Raw genomic sequence first — 19,658 nt, forward strand, 5'->3', positions numbered from 1 at the left:
AGGATAAAGAGTATAGAGCTGAAGGTAAAAGAGTATAGCATGATATGAAAGACTCTGAAATATTTTGGTTTGGAGTCTTAGATGGACAGAAGAGAGAATCGATATTTAAGGAGATAATGGTTGAGAATTTTCTAAAAGTGATGGAAGGCATTGAGCCAAATATTTAGGAAGTCCTTAAAATTTAAGGAGTATATCTCATATACACATTACAGTGAAACTTCTGAAAAGCAATGGAAATCTTAAAAATATCCAGAAGAAAAAAATGGCAAGATTGGTATTGACTTGTCAATGAAACAACAGAAGCCAGAAGCAAACCAAATGAGATGTTGAACATTTTTTCATGTATCTGTTGATTACTTGTATATCTAAAATTATGGCATTTGCAGGTAAATGGATGGAATTGGAGAATATCATGCTAAGTGAAATAAACCAATCCCCAAAAAACCAAAGCCTGAATGTTTTGTCTGCCAAGTGGATGATGATATATAATAGTGGAGGGGGGCCTTATGGGAAGAATGGAGGAGGGATAGATTGTGTGGAGGGAAATGAGGGGGAGGGGTGTGGGGAGGAAAGATGGTAGACTGAGACAGACATCATTACCCTATGTACATATATGATTACACAAATGGTGTGAATCTACACCCTGTATAATTGGAGAAATGAAAAGTTGTACTCCATTTGTGTACAGTGAATAAAAAAATTTAGAAAAGTATTCCATATCATAGTAGCAAGAAATACTAAAAAATATCTAGAAGGAACCCTAATAAGAAATGTGCCAGAACAAATAAACATTTTACTTTATTAACGGATAGAAAGGCATGATTAAATGGGGAAACTTAACTGGAACTAGGATTAAAAACACCAACTCTGGCTCCAGGAATCTGGAACCCAGCCTGGACTTCAAATTCTGCCTCTGTCACTTCCTGGCAGTGTGAACTTGGCAAACTCCTTAACCTTTTTTTTTTTCCTCCAGTTTCCTATCTTTGCAAAGTGACAATGACCACAATAGTCTGTACCTCATACAAAATTCAATGAATTACTGTGATCTACACCCTGCTCTCCTGATCTTGTTTCCTACTATCCCCCTTGTGTTTGTTTGTTTACTTTTGTCAACAGTTTCCATTGCATGCCATACAAATGAATTTAATATTTTTGATGTAAGATTATGTCAACTTACTTCCTGAGTGAAAAAGCATGGATGCTCTTTACAAAAAGTTACAAATATGAAAAAGTAAGATCAAAATTATCCAAGAATCTACCACTCCAAAATATCATGTTGTGTGGCTATACAGAGACTTACCTATTGGTTACTTGCCCACCTCTGCTAGAATATAAACTCCTTGAGGGCAAGGATCTTGTTTTTCCAACTTTCAGGTGGTAAATGTCTGGATTTTATAAATATATTCCAAATTCTTAGAAACTCTTTGCACATGGCAAGGCACATAGAATAGTACCTGACACATAGTAAGCACTATTGTTATAGTAAATATGTCAAGTCTCTAGGATCCTTAAATGTAATACAATACCAATCAATATCCCAGTGAGTTGTGTTGCAGAACTTGGGACGCTGATCCTTAAATTCATTGGAAAGTAAAAGAGTAACAACAGCAAAGAAAATTTTACAGAGAAGATGGACAGTGGGGCTTGTCTTATCATTAGGCAGTACAATGAATTATTGGCACAGGAATAGACCAATATATCTATGAGAGGGAGAAAAAGAGGGAGAGAAAGAATACAAAATTCATTACTTCATACATACTGTAGGGATAATTGACTGTTGGTTGTCTATGTAAAAAGAGCTCTCCCACACACTTCAAGATTAAAAGCAGTTCGCAATGAATTAAATAGCTTCTGTTTTTATCATCTACTAACATGGCTTTTAAATCAAGATTTTCTCATTCATGCTTGCAACAATTTGAATGTATTTATATGTGAGTCCTATTGATACATTAAGTTGGGTCCCAAATAAAAAGGAGCCCTGATTTCAATTCTAGACTCTGCTACCAATTTTCTTGGGGTCCTTAGGTAAATCACTTTCCCCTTTTAGTGCTTAGTTCCATTCCTTACAAAGTGACATGGTTTTATTAGATTCAAGTATATTCTTTGGAGTTCTTAAAATTGTCTGGTGAGTTTAATTAACACAGTTTTTTTTTCTTCTTGTTTAATAGATGGAGAAACTGAAGCTCAGAACAATGACTTGTCCAGGATTTGACAGCCAACGAGTGCTTATTTCAGTTCAACTTTGGTTGTTAATTAGAAGATTCAGTGGAACAGAGACAGTTAAATTGACTCAACGGTGAGCATTTGTGTTCCAGGTTTATTGACTCATGTACCATGCTCTTTTCACTAAATCAATGGGCCTGATTTCCAGATTTGAATAGAAAATTTGGAGAGATCAGGGTGGATTTCATGCAGGTGGCTTTGGGCTGTGCCTGCGCTGATGATTAGAAGGTGGACACTTGAAACCAGGATTTAAGGAGTACATTAGAGTGTAGGAAAGGGAGGTCACAGATTGGCAGGAGAAGGTGTAGATAAAGGAAAAGGATGTGGTATAGATTGACTGGGGCCTGGGATGAGTAATGGGAGCCTTGTAGGGGACCAGCTTGTTGGCAGGTGATTTTTAAGGTTTTCTATAGTTCCTACCTTAAAAATGTTTTTATGGAGTGGGGGGTCCTGGCATTCTCCCACCCCCATCCCAGACAATTTGGGAACAGCAGGGATGGAACTAGTAGGAGAATGGAAGAGATAGCATGTTATTTGGAAAGTTGACTCAGCTCCAGAAGTTATCTCCTGTTTACCTGTCTAGATTTGTCAATGTGTCTCCTTTGGGTTCAGGTACTGGGTGTCAAATTTTGCTATACATTGGCATCACCTGGAGTCATCTTTAACACACACTGTGCACTGGCTCCCACATTTAGAGATTGTGAATTGATTGACATGGGGTGTCTCTTGTGCATGGAGATTAGGAAAATCTCCTGAGGTGACTGGAATGTTTATTGGACTAACTGGGTTGAGGTACTGAAGGCCAAGTATTAATAAAAATTAATAATATTTGATGCTATTGTATTATGATTAGATGTAACATAATGAGCTGGGAGACAGGATCACAGGGTGCTCACAGTCATCTTGCCTGCAGAGCTGCACAACCCAAAGATTTTCACACAGTGAGGAGGTCGCCTCCTTTCCTGCTGGAGGGAGCCTTATTTGGCAGTGTCTGACTCTGAGGTGATGCGTCCCCCATTAGCACTTTCATAAGATGCTTTAGCACACATCTGAGGCCTTCTGGGTTGAAAAGCCAACATAAGAAATTGTAAAGATGGATTTCCTGGGATTTAAAAAGTACTTAAGTTACTTTTAATTAAATCTTTCCACTGCCCTCCCTGTCCTCCCCCAACTAGTGAGTCGCATTGGCCTCATTTTAGTTCTGTGTAGGATTCAAGTAGTGCAGGGTGTTGTAAGTCCAGGGATGGAGTTGGTGGAGTTAGTGGGCAAGGCTGGACCTCCTCCGAGGGTAGTGCAGACCTGAGCCCAAAGTGGCAGTTGGTGTGCGGCTCGGGAACAGGGATTAGGGGTAGGACCTTACCCAGACAGGAACCTCGCCTTCTTGATCCCATGGGACCCACACAAGCAATCAGCTTCCTGATTTTTCCAGGAGACAGGCTGAATAGCTGGCACAGAAGTGACACCATCTGTATAAATTAACTTATTACCAGTAAAATTTGCAGCACACGGTGTAAATTTCCATAGGTTCTAAGTTGTAGTGGACAAAGATACATAGGCTCAGAACCTGCCTACTGGTGCCTGGGTAAGGAAGAATGTGGGTAACGGATTGCAGAGGCTGTGGTTGAGTTCAGTTTGCAACTGGAAGGGAAGACTGGGAGTTAATGGCCTGCTGGCCTCATCAGTGTTTAACTGAAATTGCCCCTCCTGTCAATAGAGACAGACAATTTGAAGAGCTGAAAGTGCCTTGTCGGCTGATTGAATTTATTTATAAGCCACATATTTTCAAACATGAATAGAAGTGGCTTATCAAAAAGACATGACATGATGCATAAACTATTTGTTTAGTTTAGCAAAAGCTGAAGTAAATAACATTTGTTATTTCAGTATCTCTTCATCAAATTCTCAAAGGAACAATAATGCTGGAGCTCATCCAGAAAGGGATGGACTAGCCCAATTATTAAACTATTGAAAGAGATGACTGAACAAGAGAGATTTGCTGGTGTTAGCAGTTCCCCTTTCCTGCAGCATTTTCCCTTCAACCCAAGGGGAATAGAGTGCAGAAAAGGAGAAAGGGCAATTGTTGGTCTGTAGTTGGAGGCTTTTATCACCCCAATGAGAGCCAGGTTTGCAAAGAAAGAGATCTATCTATAAAGATTTTGGTGTAAAGGTTAATAGGAGTGCTTCAAACAAAGCTTTATGAAGGATACTTTCATCAAAAATAGATAATTCAGAGAAAGAAAAAAATGATGGCAGCTGGAAAAGATATGATTTCAAGGAGAGATTCTGTTTGATTTTTTTTTTTTATGATTTAAGGTTGAACTTCATGGAAGAAAAAATATGAATGGTCAAAATATATGACAAAAATCTTTTACATCTCTAGCAATTAGAGAAATACAAATTAAAACTAATATAAGATTTCATCTCACTCCAATCAGAATGGCAATTCTCAAGAATACAAGTAATGATAAATGTTGGTAAGGAAGTGGGTGAAAAGGTACACTCTTACATTGCTGGTGGGACTGCAAATTGGTGCAGCCACTCTGGAAAGCAGTGTGGAGGAGATTCCTTAGAAAACGTGGAATGGAATCACCATTTGACCCAGCTATCCCACTCCTTGGCCTATACCCAAAGGACTTAAAATCAGCATACTAGAGAGATACAGCCACAACAATGTTTATAGCAGTTCAACTCACAATAGGTAAACTATGGAACTAACCTAGGTGTCCTTCAATAAATGAATGGATAAAGAAAATGTGGTATATATACACAATGGAATATTACTCAGTTTTAAAGAAGAATGAAATTATGGCATTTGCTGGTAAATGGATGGAGTTGGAGACTATCATGCTAAGTGAAATAAGCCAATCCCGAAAACAAAGGCTGAGTGTTCTCTCTGTTTTGTGGGAGGTTGGGGAGGGGAATAATAGAAATAGATTGGACTAGTCAAAGGGTAACTGAGGGAAAGGAGGGGGAAGGGAACAGAAAAGACAGTAGAATTAATTGGTCCTAACTTTCCTCATCTTGTATTTGTATAATGACCAGGGTAATTCCACATCATGTATGACCACAAGAATGGGAACTTAATAGAATAAGTTATACTTTATGTATGTCTATTCTGCCAAAATACATTCTACTGTCATGTGCAACTAAAAATAAATGATCAAAAATAAAAAAAAGATTACAGGTTGAATAGACAATAATAATAGTCAAAGCAATAACAGTTAATATTTACTAGTTCTATGGGCCAGGCACTTTAATAAACAGTTTATATGTGTTAACTCACCCTCACAATTAATTTGTGTGGTAGTTACTGGGTTTCCAAGATTTTTCAGCTCTTCAATCTGAAGCTCATCCCTCCAAATTTTGCTTCCTGTCCACTTTACTTTTCATAGGTGTTATATCTGCAAGACTAAAAGGCTTACTCTGCTTAACAAACTTCAGTCTCTTTTTAAACTTCATGAGCATTCCTCCCTAACAAACCTCTTGCTCTTCTAACTCCTTCACACTATCTGCTTTCTGGAAACCCCAACTGATGTCTAAAAATTCCATTAAAAGTCCTCTAGATATAGGCCTATAATATAGCAACACTTTGTCTGGACAGTATGCATGACATCCATATTGACAGAACATTCAGTAACAGTAGGGTTGGCTCTCTCCTCCTGGTGGTTATAGTCAGTATGGTAAGATCTTGTTCCTTCCCAGAGTAGTAGGTGACTGAATTAGTCATCTGTTCATTGCTGTGACCAAAATACCTGACAATAACAACTTGGAAGATGAAAAGTTTATCTTGGATCACTGCTTCAGAATTTCAGTGCATGACTGACTAACTCCATTGCTCTTGGTCCAACTGAGCCAGAACATCAGAGTGGAAGAGTGTGGGAGAGAAAGCTATGTAGCTCATGGTGGCTGTGAAGGAGGTGGGGGAGAGGGAGGGAGACAGAGAGTAAGAGAGAGAGAGAGAGACAGACAGAGAAAGAGAGAGAGGGGGGCAGGAACAAAATATATAAACCATGACACATGTCTCTACTGATGCACTTTCTCCAGTCATGCCCCACCTACCTACAGTGACCATACAGAACAGTGGTACTTTAAAATTATTAATCCATCTAATTAGGCTACAGCTCTCATAAACTAATCATTTCACCTCTAAACATTCCTGAATTAGCACAGGAAATTTTGGGGGACATTTCAAATCCAAAGCATAACAGTGACTGCAGTGAAATGAAGATAAAGCAAGGAGGCCAGTGGGATTAAAGAATGGGGAGAAACTAGGCAGTTTGTGCATTCATAGGAAATTTCATATAGAAGTCAAAGTTCCATATGTTATGACTTACACCTACTTATTGAACTGGTTAAATTTTATTCTTCTTGAAATTTAAGCTATTATCTTATTAAAGTCAAGGATCACAACCAACACAAGGATTGGCCAAGTTCCCCCCTCACTACTATAAAGAAATAACTTGATTTAAGATAGTAGTCTAATGATTGTCCATAAGATGTATGATGTTTTAAAATTACTGCAAGAATATTGCATTCTTCTGATTTAAGAAAGTCCGGGGAGCCATGTACACACTCTCTCTCTCTCTCTTTCTCTCTCTCTCTCTTTCTCTCTCTCTCAAGGTTTTTGGGTAGCATATACATATTTAAGCAGAAAATCACACAGTATATTGTGGAAAAAGGTGCCCCTCCTTCAGTATCCTGCCTTCCTGGGAAATGCTTTATTCTGTTACTCCTCTTGACACATTTACTGCCATGACAGATCATGATCATGACCCTACTGATGATAATCAGAATTCATGTTTGCAGGTTCCTCTGCTCATGATGGGTCAACTAGAGAAGTAAAATAACTGTACTTGGTTAAGATAGTTTTTATTCATTCTGTTTAAAGGCAAATTAGAACTATCTGAATTAGTTTATTTTATGACTGAACCTCTTTTTTCCTGACTGTTTTACCTTTGATTATTCATTTGAGTTTTGAAATTATGATAATTTTAATCATTCAAGATTTATTTTTGATGAACCAGTGTGAAATTCAATTTAATTTTCCAAATTAATTGTCTCCAGAAGGATTCAGAAAGTGGAAGACTGGGTAACCTATTTCTTAGCTGCAATATATCTGTCCTCACTATTTTTATTTTCTGTATAATATGAAAAGAATGAAGAATTCTTAAACCACAGGGACATTGACCTGATACTTAACTCTCAGACCTGCATGATTCATTGATTTGTTTGCTATGACAACAAAGTTTTGCACACCTGCTACATGCCAGACGTTATTTGGGAGCTCGAGTTGCACATGTGATTAAGAAAACATCCATGCCCTAATTAAATCTTGCACATTTGTGGGTAATGCAGACAAACTATGAGATTTACAGTCAGGTATTAGTAAGCGAAATGAAGAACAATAGTGCAGGGTAAAGGGTTAGAGAGATTTAAGGCATTCTTTTTCAGAAAGAGCACTCAGAAAAGTTTTCTCCAAAGAGATGTCATTTATCCCAGTCTTTGGTCTATACCCAAAGGGCTTAAAATCAGCATACTACAGTGACACAGCTACATCAATGTTTATAGCAGCTCAATTCACAATAGCTAGATTGTGGAACTAACCAAGATGCCCTTCAATTGATGAATGAATAAAGAAACTGTGATATATATACACAGTGGAATATTACTCAGTCATAAAGAAGAATAAAATTATGGCATTGGCAGGTAAATGAATGGAGTTGGAGAATATCATGCTAAGTGAGATTAAACCAATCCCCAAAATCCAAAGGCCAAATGATCTATCTGATAAGTGGGTGATGATACATAATAGGAGTAGGTAAGATGGATTGTATAGAGGAAAATAAGGAGTGGGGGTTGGGGGAAGTAAAAATAGTACAGTGAGACAGACATCATTACCCTATGTACATGTATGATTATGCAAATGGTGTGACTGCTTCATGCACAACTAGAGAAACGATGGTTGCACCCCATTTGTGTACAATGAATCAAAATAAAATAAAATAAAGGTTCAATTCTTTGAGAAAAAAAACCAGATGTCATTTGGACAAAGACCTGAATGAACTGAGTATAAACCATGAAGTTACCTAGGGGAAGGGTGGTTGTGGCAGAAGGAAGAGCAAAGGTGAAGATGCTGAGGTAGGAGTTACTTGGTATGTTTGAAGTATAGCAAGGAGATCATCATGTTTGGAGCATAGTGATGTTGCAGAAGTCAGGAGAGGCAGATACTATGGAGTTCCAGTTACGCTACAGATAAGAATTGTTGTTACCTTAGTCAGTCATCACATTAACAGCACCATCAGTCAGTGACTGTCTCCTCACTCTAAATTTCCTTTGCATTATTTAATACACATTTACCAGGAATATATTTTATATTATGCACTGTACTCATTGAGTTGGCTGTGAAAAAAAGATAAATAACATTTAGTCTCTGTCCTCATATCACTAGCAGATGAGGGAATACAAACATTTGTGGTATCATCATTTGCCTTTGGGAGAAGTATGAACACTGCACGGATGCTTTCTGCTAATTTTCTCATTGTAAAGGAGGGAGTGCAGCATTAATAGCCTACAAAATAATATTTTGCATTTTATAGTGTTTACTCTCTACAACAAGGTGTCACATTATAGCCATTATCCTGACTAAGAAAAGATAACTTATGAACACCTAATACAGGGCTTGCCACCTAGCAGACATACAATAAATGGTGATACACTTTTTTCTTAAGAACCATTCAAAGGCAGCTCAGGTTGCTATGTATGCTCAGTGATGAAGTAGTGAGTTAATTGCCAAATAACCAGTAAATGGCAGCAAAAGGGCATTGAGTCAGGCTTTTATTGCAGAGATTTGTTCGTTACCAGACAAAATAGAAGGAAGCATCTGTGGGGTTTCATCATAAACTTGCAGCTGGTTGCCTCCTTTTTTCATTGGATAGCTGCCAATTTACCTGATTGACTGGAATTGAGACACATTGGTATTGCTAGTGGAGGGAGAACTCAAGAAACCACCCTCAAATAGCATTGTTTATTTTTGATTTGCATGTCAGCTCATTCCTGAAAAACTTCGTTAGGATAAATTTAAGTAGTTCAGTATATATGGTCATTTGGTACTTGCATTGACATTTATATCAGTTAGCAGGAGCAATAGCTTAAAGCATTGCCAGGAGTAATTCTTAAGTCTGCAATGTGTCTTTAAATAGGTGTTACAGCTCCAGTACTGCTCTAGAATCAACCATTCCATATAATGCCTGAAAAATCATACGTAGTTCAGGAGACCTGGCGAAAGTCACTGAGCAAAGCTGCTAGCAATTAGTTCTACATTCTGTTTCTTTCTGGAAACCTCCAGAACCATTGGATTCAGAGCTCTCTAAAGAAGAGCACTTCTACCTGGAGTCACCATTCCATCATGAAAGATCCTTCCTCTTCTTTTTTCCTTTCATATTTACTAAGTGCTTGCTGTGAACCAATTATCTTCCTCAATCCTTAACTCACAAACACCACATGGGTTGATTCAGCATATGCAAGCGCCCCCCTGTGTGTGTGTGTGTGTGTGTGTGTGTATATGTGTGTGCGCGCGCGCACGCGTGCCAGGGATTGAACACAGGGGCATTTAACCACTGACACTAAGTTGCTTAGGATCTGACTTAGATGCTGAGGCTAGCTTTGTTTTTGTTTTGTTTTTTTGGGTGCTGGGGATCGAACCCAGAGCCTTGCACTTGCAAGGCAAGCACTCTACCGACTGAGCTATCTCCCCAGCCCTCCTGAGGCTCGCTTTGAACTCAGGATTCTCCTGCCTCAGCTTCCGAAACTGCTGGGATTACAGGCATGTGCTACTATGCCTGACTTCAGCTCTGTTTTATGTCACTTGACTAGTCAAAAATCTTAGAGTCTTTCTTAAAAAAGAAAAGAATAAAAGCTTGATCTCTCCTCTGGGTTCCTTTCATGATCTTAGAAGTTATCTGAGACTGAAACCTCTTCCTCTCTGGCACTTCTGTGATTATAGGCTAAAGTTCCCAGTTTAGGTTCTGATACAGTTTGTTTTGTTTTGTTCTGCCATATCCCTTAATAGTGCATAATCCATAAAAGCCACTAAATAAGTACTGGTTGACTCTAATGGAGACAGAAGAGTAAAAGAAATTGCTTGTCTAATCTACCATGTCACAGCTCCCTGGATGTATCCAATTTTATCTATAGTCTTTAGTCATTAACCATAAGAATAACTGTTAACCAAATTTAAATAAGTACAAATTAAAACTGCACTAAGATATCATTTTCAACTATCAGATTGAGAAGGGTGAGAAAAATTCTAGTATATGTATAGGCAAAAGCTTGGAGGAACAGGTATTGTCACATGTGGGCATGTAACCTCAGAGGGCAATTTGACAACATATAATAAAATTAAGATTTTATACAGGGGGTTTCAAGATGGTGGCCTAGAGGGTGGCTGCATTTCATGTTGCTCCAGGACTCAGGATTCAAAAGAGGAGATATTGAGACACTTGGGACCAACTCAAAGCAGCCGGGTGACTCTCACCCGTTGGGAAGGCGTCCTGGATGGGACGGTGGTCCTGGAACGCAGGGAACTTTGTGAAGTAGAGCTGCCGGCGAGACGCCCCTCCCCCCGCTGGAGCAGTGAACTCGGACAACTGGGAGCGTCGTAGAGGAGGCCGCTCGGCACAGTGCTGGGACTCGGAGTAACCACTGGGGCTCCGGCGGCTGCCCAGGGGAGGAGTGGCGAGGAGGGCTGTGTGGACTCAGGACACCGGGGCCTGCCCTGAGGAGGAGGAGGAGGAACGTGGCCGCTTGGATTCGGAGTGACTGCACCAGAGCTACAGGCGGTTGCCAGAGGAGGGGCTGTGTGCCGAGCTGTTTGGACTCAGACCACTTCTGAACCCCGGGGCCTGCCCTGAGGAGGAGGAGGAGGAGGAGGAGGAGGAGCGCGGCGGGTCATGTGGACTCGCAGTGACTGCATTAGCGCTCCAGGCACCTGCTCAGAGGAGAAGGCGAGTGGTGAGTTGTTTGGACTTAAAGTGACAGCTCCTGAACACAGGGGGGCTGCCTGGAGGGGAAGCGGTGGGTCGCTTGGTCTTGAGTGGCCGCACCAGAGCTCCGGGCGGTTGCCCAGAGGACCCGTGCTGCGGGTCACGTGGATTCAGAGCCACTCAGAGCGACTGCTCCTGAACACTCGGGGGGTTATCTGGAGAAGAAGGAGGAACGGGGAGGGTCACTTCGACTCGGAGTGATTGATTGCCCAGGGCTACGGGTGGTTGGTGGGAGGTGGAGGCACGCAGTGAGTTTCTTGGACTCCTAGTGACCGCACCGGAATACTGGGCGGCTGTCTGGAGGAAGAGGCGTGTGGCGGGTCTCTGGGACTCAGAGAGATTGTACGGGGCCCCAGGTGGCTGCTCGGAGGAGGGGCTGCATAGCCAGGCGATTAGGTGCAGAGCAGGGTCCCAGGATCTAGGAGGCTTCTTGGTGGAAGAGCCGCACAGAGACAGGCTTAGGGCGGAGCGAAGGTTCCAGGCCTGCGGGCAGATTCTCTGAGGAGGGGCAGCCTAAGGAGATTCATCTGCGAAGGGTGAGGCTCCCAGGCCCAGGAGGTAGGGCCAGGCCCCTGGGAACTTTGCAGAGGAAGGCAGCCCAGCCCAGGCGGTAGCTGTAAATTGAGGGGAACCTCTAGGAGGGAACTGACCAGCGAGACCTCCCCACCGGGTGAGTCCTCCCTGCTGGGTGAGGTTTCCCCACAAGGACGGTAAAACCAGAGACTCAGGCCCAAACAGGCCTTGCCTCAGCCCACAGCCTAGGTCCCCTTTGGATGACCATTGGTCAACAAGTGGAGGCACCTCTGCCCACTAGCAGGGAATATACCCCACCTGAAGGCCACCACTCCTAGAGAGGCAGATTCCTTGTGGAGCACCGCATTATCAACTTCCTCCATGACTTCAGCCTACTGAAGGCTAAGGGGGGATATATATAGAAATCTTCAGGGACATTGTAAGTCAATAGAGGAAATCTGCAATATCTCAGCGGTCCTCTGATACCTGAACAATATGAGAAAACAAGGAAAGAAAATGCTGCAAACAAATCTAGATGTTACATCAATAAAACCCAGTGACAGCATGGCAGAAGAAATGACAGAAAAGGAGTTCAGAATGTACATAATTAAAATGATCAGAGAAGCAAACGATGAGATGAAAGAGCAAATGCACGCACTGAATGATGAGATGAAAGAGCAAATGCAAGCATTGAATGATCGTACCAATCGACAGTTAAAAGAGCAAATACAGGAAGCAAAAGATCATTTCAATAAAGAGTTAGAGATATTGAAAAAAAACCAAACAGAAATCCTTGACATGAAGGAAACAATAAACCAAATTAAGAACTCCATAGAAAGCATATCCAATAGGATAGAACACCTGGAAGACAGAACCTCAGACATTGAAGACAAAATATTTAACCTTGAAAACAAAGTGAACAAACAGAGAAGATGGTAAGAAATCATGAACAGAATCTACAAGAACTATGGGATATCATGAAAAGGCCAAATTTAAGAATTATTGGGAATGAGGAAGGCCTAGAGAAACAAGCCAAAGGAATGAACAATTTATTCAATGAAATAATATCAGAAAATTTCCCAAATCTGAAGAATGAAATGGAAAATCAAGTTCAAGAGGCTTATAGGACTCCAAATACACAAAATTACAACAGACCCACACCAAGGCACATTATAATGAAAATACCTAACATACAAAACAAAGACAGAATTTTAAAGGCTGTGAGAGAAAAGAACCAAATTACATTCAGGGGGAAACCAACAAGAATATCAGCAGATTTTTCAATCCAGACCCTAAAAGCTAGAAGGGCCTGAAACAACATTTTTCAAGCCCTGAAAGAAAATGGATGCCAACCAAGAATCTTATACCCAGCAAAACTTACCTTCAAATTTGACGATGAAATAAAATCCTTCCATGATAAACAAAAGCTAAAAGAATTTACAAAAAGAAAGCCAGCATTACAGAACATTCTCAGCAAAATATTCCATGAGGAAGAGATGAAAAACAAAGAAGCAAATCAGCAAAGGGAGGAATTATCCTAAAGGAATTGTGAAATAAAGGAGGAAACAAGTTGTGTCAAAGAAATAAATGAATAAAATTTAAAAAATGAACCAAATGACCGGGAAACCAAATCATATCTCTATAATAACCCTGAATGTTAATGGCCTGAATTCATCAATCAAAAGACTGGCAGATTGGATTAAAAAGAAAGATCCAACAATATGTTGCCTGCAAGAGACTCACCTCATAGTAAAAGATACCCATAGACTAAAGGTGAAAGGATGGGGAAAAACATACCATGCACATGGACTCAGCAAAAAGCTGGAGTATCCATCCTCATTTCAGATAATGTGGACTTCAAGCCAAAGTTAGTCAGAAGGGATAAAGAAGGTCATCTCATACTGCGTAAGGCAAGCATAAATCAGCAAGATATGACAATCATAAACATCTATGCCCCAAACAGTGGCTCATCCATGTATGTCAAACAAATCCTTCTCAATTTCAGAAACCAAATAGACCATAACACAATAATACTAGGTGATTTTAACACGCCTCTCTCAACCACTGGACAGATCTTCCAGACAAAAATTGAACAAAGAAACCATAGATCTCAATAACACAATCAATAATTTAGACTTAACGGACATTTATAGATTATACCATCCAACCAAGAGCGAATACACTTTCTTCTCAGCAGCACATGGATCCTTCTCTAAAAGAGACCATATATTATGCCACAAAGCTAATGTTAGCAAATACAAGAAGATAGAGACACTAGCATGTATTCTATCAGATTCATAATGGATTGAAGTTAGAAATAAATGAAAGAGTAAAACACAGAAAACTATTCCAACATCTGGAGATTAATCAATATGCTATTATATGATGAATGGATAACAGAAGATATTAGGAAGGAAATTAAAAAATTCTTAGAGGTAAATGAGAACAAAGAAACATCATATCAAATCTCTGGGACACTATGAAAGCGAGTACCTTAGAGGGAAATTTATTTCATGGAGCGCATTCAATAAAAGAAGGTAAACTCACAAATAAGCGACCTAACACTACAGCTCAAAGCCCTAGAAAAGAAGAACAGAACAGCACCAAAAGTAGTAGAAGACAGGAAATAGTTAAATTCAGAGCTGAAATCAACAAAATCGAAACAAAGAAACAATACAAAAAATTGACAAAATAAATAGTTGGTTCTTCGAAAAAATAAACAAAATTGATAAACCTTTAGCCACACTAACAGAGAAGACAAGAGAAAACACAAGTCACTAAAATTCGGAATGAACAAGGAATATCACAAACAGACATGATTGAAATACAAAACAGAATTAGAAGCTATTTTGAAAATCTATACTCCAACAAATAGAAAATTGCGAAGACATCAACAGGTTTCTAGAGACACTATGAATTGCCTAAACTGAACGAGGAGGACACAAACAATTTTAAATAGCCCAATTTCAAGTACTGAAATAGGAAGTCATCAAAAGCCTACCAACAAAGAAAAGTCCGGGACCAGATGGGTTCTCAGCTGAGTTCTACAAAACCTTTAAAGAAGAGCTCATTCCAATACTTCTCAAAGTATTCCATAAACTAGAAGAGGAGGGAACCCTCCCAAACTCATTCTATGAAGCCAATATCACACTGATACCTAAACCAGACAGAGACTCATCAAGGAAAGAAAATTTCAGACCAATATCCTTAATGAACATCGACGCAAAAAGTCTCAACAAAATTTTAGCAAATCGCATACAAAAACATATTAAAAGATAGTGCACCATGATCAAGTGGGTTTCATCCCAGGGATGCAAGGTTGGTTCAACATCAGAAAATCATATAAACGTAATTCACCATATTAATAGACTTAAAGTCAGGAATCACATGATTATTTCAATAGCTGCAGAAAAAGCATTTGATAAAACACAGCACCCCCTTCATGCCTCAAAACACTAGAAAAAATAGGGACAGTGGGACATTCCTTAACATTGTAAAGGCCATTTATGCTAAGCCCATGGCTAATATCATTCTAAGTGGTGAAAAACTGAAAGCATTCCCCCTAAAAACTGGAAGAAGGCAGGGATGCCCTCTTTTCACCACTTCTGTTCAACATCGTTCTTGAGACTCTGGCAGAGCAATTAGACAAACCAAAGAAATAAAGGGATACGAATTGGAAAAGAAGAACTCAAACTATCCCTGTTCGCTGATGACCTGATATATATTTAGAGGAACCTGGAAATTCCACCAGAAAACTCTTAGAACTCATAAGTGAATTCAGTAAAGTAGCAGGTTACAAGATCAATGCCCATAAATCCAACGCATTTTTATACATAAGTGATGAATCTTCAGAAAGAGAAATTAGGAAAACTACCCCATTCACACTAGCCTCGCAAAAAATAAATACTTGGGAATCAATCTCACAAAAGAGGTGAAAGACCTGTACAAGAGATCTATACAACACTAAAGAAAGAAATTAAAGAACACCTTAGAAGTTGGAAAGATCTTCCATGTTCTTGGATAGGAAGAATTAATATTGTCAAAATGGCCATACTACCTAAAGTGCTATACAAATTCAATGCAATTCCAATTAAAGTCCCAATGACGTACCTTACAGAAATAGAGCAAGCAATTATGAAATTCCATCTGGAAGAATAAGAAACCCAGAATAGCTAAGCAATCCTTAGCAGGAAGAGTGAAACTGGGGGTATTGCCATACCAGATCTTCAACTCTACTACAAAGCAATAGTAACAAAAATGCATGGTATTGGTACCAAAATAGAAAGGTAGATCAATGGTACAGAATAGAGGAGACGGACACAAACTCAAATAAATACAATTTTCTCATACTAGACAAAGGGGCCAAAATATGCAATGGAGGAAAAGATAGCCTCTTCAACAAATGGTGCTGGGAGAATTGGAAATCCATATGCAACAGAATGAAACCTAAACCCATATCTCTCACCATGCATGAAACTAACTGAAAATGGATTAAGGACCTCGGAATCAGACCAGAGACACTGCAGATTATAGAAGAAAAAGTAGGTCCAGATCTTCAACATGTCGGCTTAGGACCAGACTTCCTTAACAGGACTCCCATAGCACAAGAAATAAAAGCAAGAATAAATAACTGGGATAGATTCAAACTAAAAAGCTTTCTCTCAGCAAAGGAAACTATCAGCAATGCGAAGAAAGAGCCTACAGAGTGGGAGAATATCTTTGCCAATCATACTTCAGATAGAGCACTAATCTCCAGAATCTATAAAGAACTCAAAAAACTCTACTCCAAGAATTCAAATAATCCAGTGGACAAATGGGCTAAGGAAATGAATAGACACTTCACAGAAGAAGATCTACAAGCAATCAACCAAACATATGGAAAATGCTCAACATCTCTAGTAATAAGGGAAATGCAAATCAAACCACCCTAAGATTCCATCTCACCCCAATTAGAATGGCGATTATCAAGAATACGAGCAACAACAGGTGTTGGCGAGGATGTGGGGAGAAAGGTACACTCATGCATTGCTGGTGGGGCTGCAAATCGTGCAGCCACTCTGGAAAGCAGTGTGGAGATTCCTTAGAAAACTTGGAATGGACCATCCATTTGACCCAGCTATCCCACTCCTTGGCCCTATACTCAAAGGACTTAAAATCAGCATACTACAGAGATACAGCCACATCAATGTTCATAGCTGCTCAATTCACAATAGCCAGACGGTGGAACCAACCTAGATGCCCTTCAATTGATGAGTGGATAAAGAAATTGTGGATATATATATATACAATGGAATATTACTCAGCCATAAAGAAATGATAAAATTATGGCATTTGCAGGCAAATGGATGAAATTGGAGAATATCATGCTAAGTGAGATAAGCCCAATCTCAAAAAGCAAAGGACGAATGATATCGAATAAGTGGATGATGAAACATATTGGGGGGAGGGAAGCGTTAGCGTTAGGGTTAGTGTTAGGGTTAGGGAGGGGGGCAAGTATGGAGGAAGGAAGGACTGTATAGAGGGTAAAGAGGGGTGGGAGGGGTGGGGGGAAGGGAAAAGTAACAGAATGACTCAAACAACATTACTCTATGTAAATTTATGATTACACAAATGGTATGCATTTATGCCAGTACAAACAGAGAAAAAACATGTATCCCATTTGTTTACAATAAAAAAAATTAAAAAAAAGATTTTTACATTCTTTGATCCAGCAATGGTTTGTCTGGGTAGTCTTTGGACACACTTTTCTCTCATGTTACACTAGTACTTTCAATCTCAACCTCTCTGAAAAGTGTTTTGATTCTTCTCTCCTTGAAACGTCAAACACGTCCTCCCATACCTCACTGTCAGCTGATGATGACTTTGCTTCCCACTTATACAAAGAAAAGAGTCAGTCAAAAGTGGTTTTGATTTGGACTGTCCCCCAAAATTCCTATATGGAAGCATGAATTTCTAATGTAGCAATGTTTGGAGGTGGAACTTCAGGCAATTGTTGGATCATGAGAACTCTGCCTCATCAAATCCATTTGACAAATTAATCCAGGTGATAGCGGAAGGACTACTGGGATGTGGGAACTAGTTGGAGAAAGTAGTGGTGGGTGGTATGCTCTGGAAGGATTGATCTTGTCCGCAGCCCCTTTCTCTCCTCTTTCTCTCCTTCTGGCTGCCACGAGCTGAGCAGCTTTCCTCTACCATGCCCTTCCACCATGATGTTCTATCTCACCTCAGGCTCTGAGCAATAGAGCTGGCTAACCTTGGACTGAAGCTATGAGCCACAATAAATCTTTTCTCCTTTAAGTTGCTCTTTTCAGGTATTTGGGTCACAGTGACAAAAAACTGACTGATAAAAAGAAACCTCCACTTTATACAACATCTGTCCTCCATATCTTCATTTGTATTCAAGGACATGTTCTGATTGGTTGTAATTTCTCTAATCTTTAAAGCAGGCTGATATCTCATACCACCCTTTTCTTCTATTTCTCTTCACTTCCTTTTTCTGCATCTTTCTTCAACTCCCTCCTATCAGGCTTTCTCTCCCCATCACTCCACATCAGTTCTTACAAGTAACTAGATTTAAGAAAATTTTCTAATCATGTTTGGACTTGACTATCTGCTTTATTTGAGAGAGTTGACTGCTTTCTCCTCCACACACACAAAAAAACTTTCTTCACTTGGCTTCTAAGACAGCCAAATCTCCTTATCCTCTTCCAATCTCAGATCCCTTTCCTGAGTCTTCATTATCTTCTTGACATCTAAATTTTGGACTGTACCTTGATATTGTCTATATTTATATTTGCCCCCCAGGTAGTCTCGCCCAGATGTTTGACTTTCAAGAACATGTATGTTGGTGACTTTCAAATTAAATTTAGCTGATACTTCTACCACAAAATCCACCCTTATAAATTCAATTTGCCTACTTGACATGTCCGTTTTAATGCATAACATTCAGGACATGCTACTGCTTTGAAAACAGGAGCATGTACCAACATGGTCAATACATTTGGGAACAATTTGACAAGAATGCAAATTTCAGTTATGTATGAGTTTGTTCAAGAAAACATGAGAACATAGAAAACTCTAGCTGAATTGAGAACATACACATATGAGAAAATACACATATGCACACAATTCAAAAACCTACTACCTACTTCAGTTCACCATGGGTTTTAGGAGCCATACCAATCTATATATGCATTATAATATTCCTTCCTTTATACCTCTTATAATAACTCATGAATTGTAGCCCTTTTCAGTGCTCATGTCCATAAGCAAACTTCCTGACTTTTTCAAGGTAATGTGATGTATCTATTGCACAGTATTTCTGTATTTCTTAACCACTTGACATGTATAAACTGCTACTTTAAAAATCAGGTTTCTCATTTTTTTTGTCACTGGTAAAATTTTTGAATGTTTTGTCCTTAAACCTATTTTCCTTCTAAGCCTTGGGTTTTTATTACATGTTTGTCATGTTATAGCAGAACAGACTATTTCAAAAACAGATACACTTCCTACACAATCCTCCCTTGTTAGGATATGGCAACTCCGACCTGGTTGCTCAATTAAGAAACTTTGTTGTCATTTTTGGTTTTTCTGTTTCATATAGTACATTTACTTAATTTTTTCTAGTACTGGGGATTGAATCAAAGTGTGATTTACCCATTGAACTCCTGCCCCGGTCCTTTTAATTTTTTATTTTGTGACAGGTCTCACTAAGTTGCTGAGATTGACCTTGAACTGCCTAAAATTTCCAAGTGACTGGGATGACAGGTGGGTACCACTATATCCAGCCACCTGCACTCGTTTATCAAACTCTTCAATATGTATATCTAGCATATTATCATTTTTCATCTTATTCACTGCTACCATCTGGGTTCAAGCCAC

This window comes from Sciurus vulgaris (genome assembly GCF_902686455.1).
Source record: "Sciurus vulgaris genome assembly, chromosome: X".
Classification (NCBI taxonomy): Eukaryota; Metazoa; Chordata; class Mammalia; order Rodentia; family Sciuridae; genus Sciurus; species Sciurus vulgaris.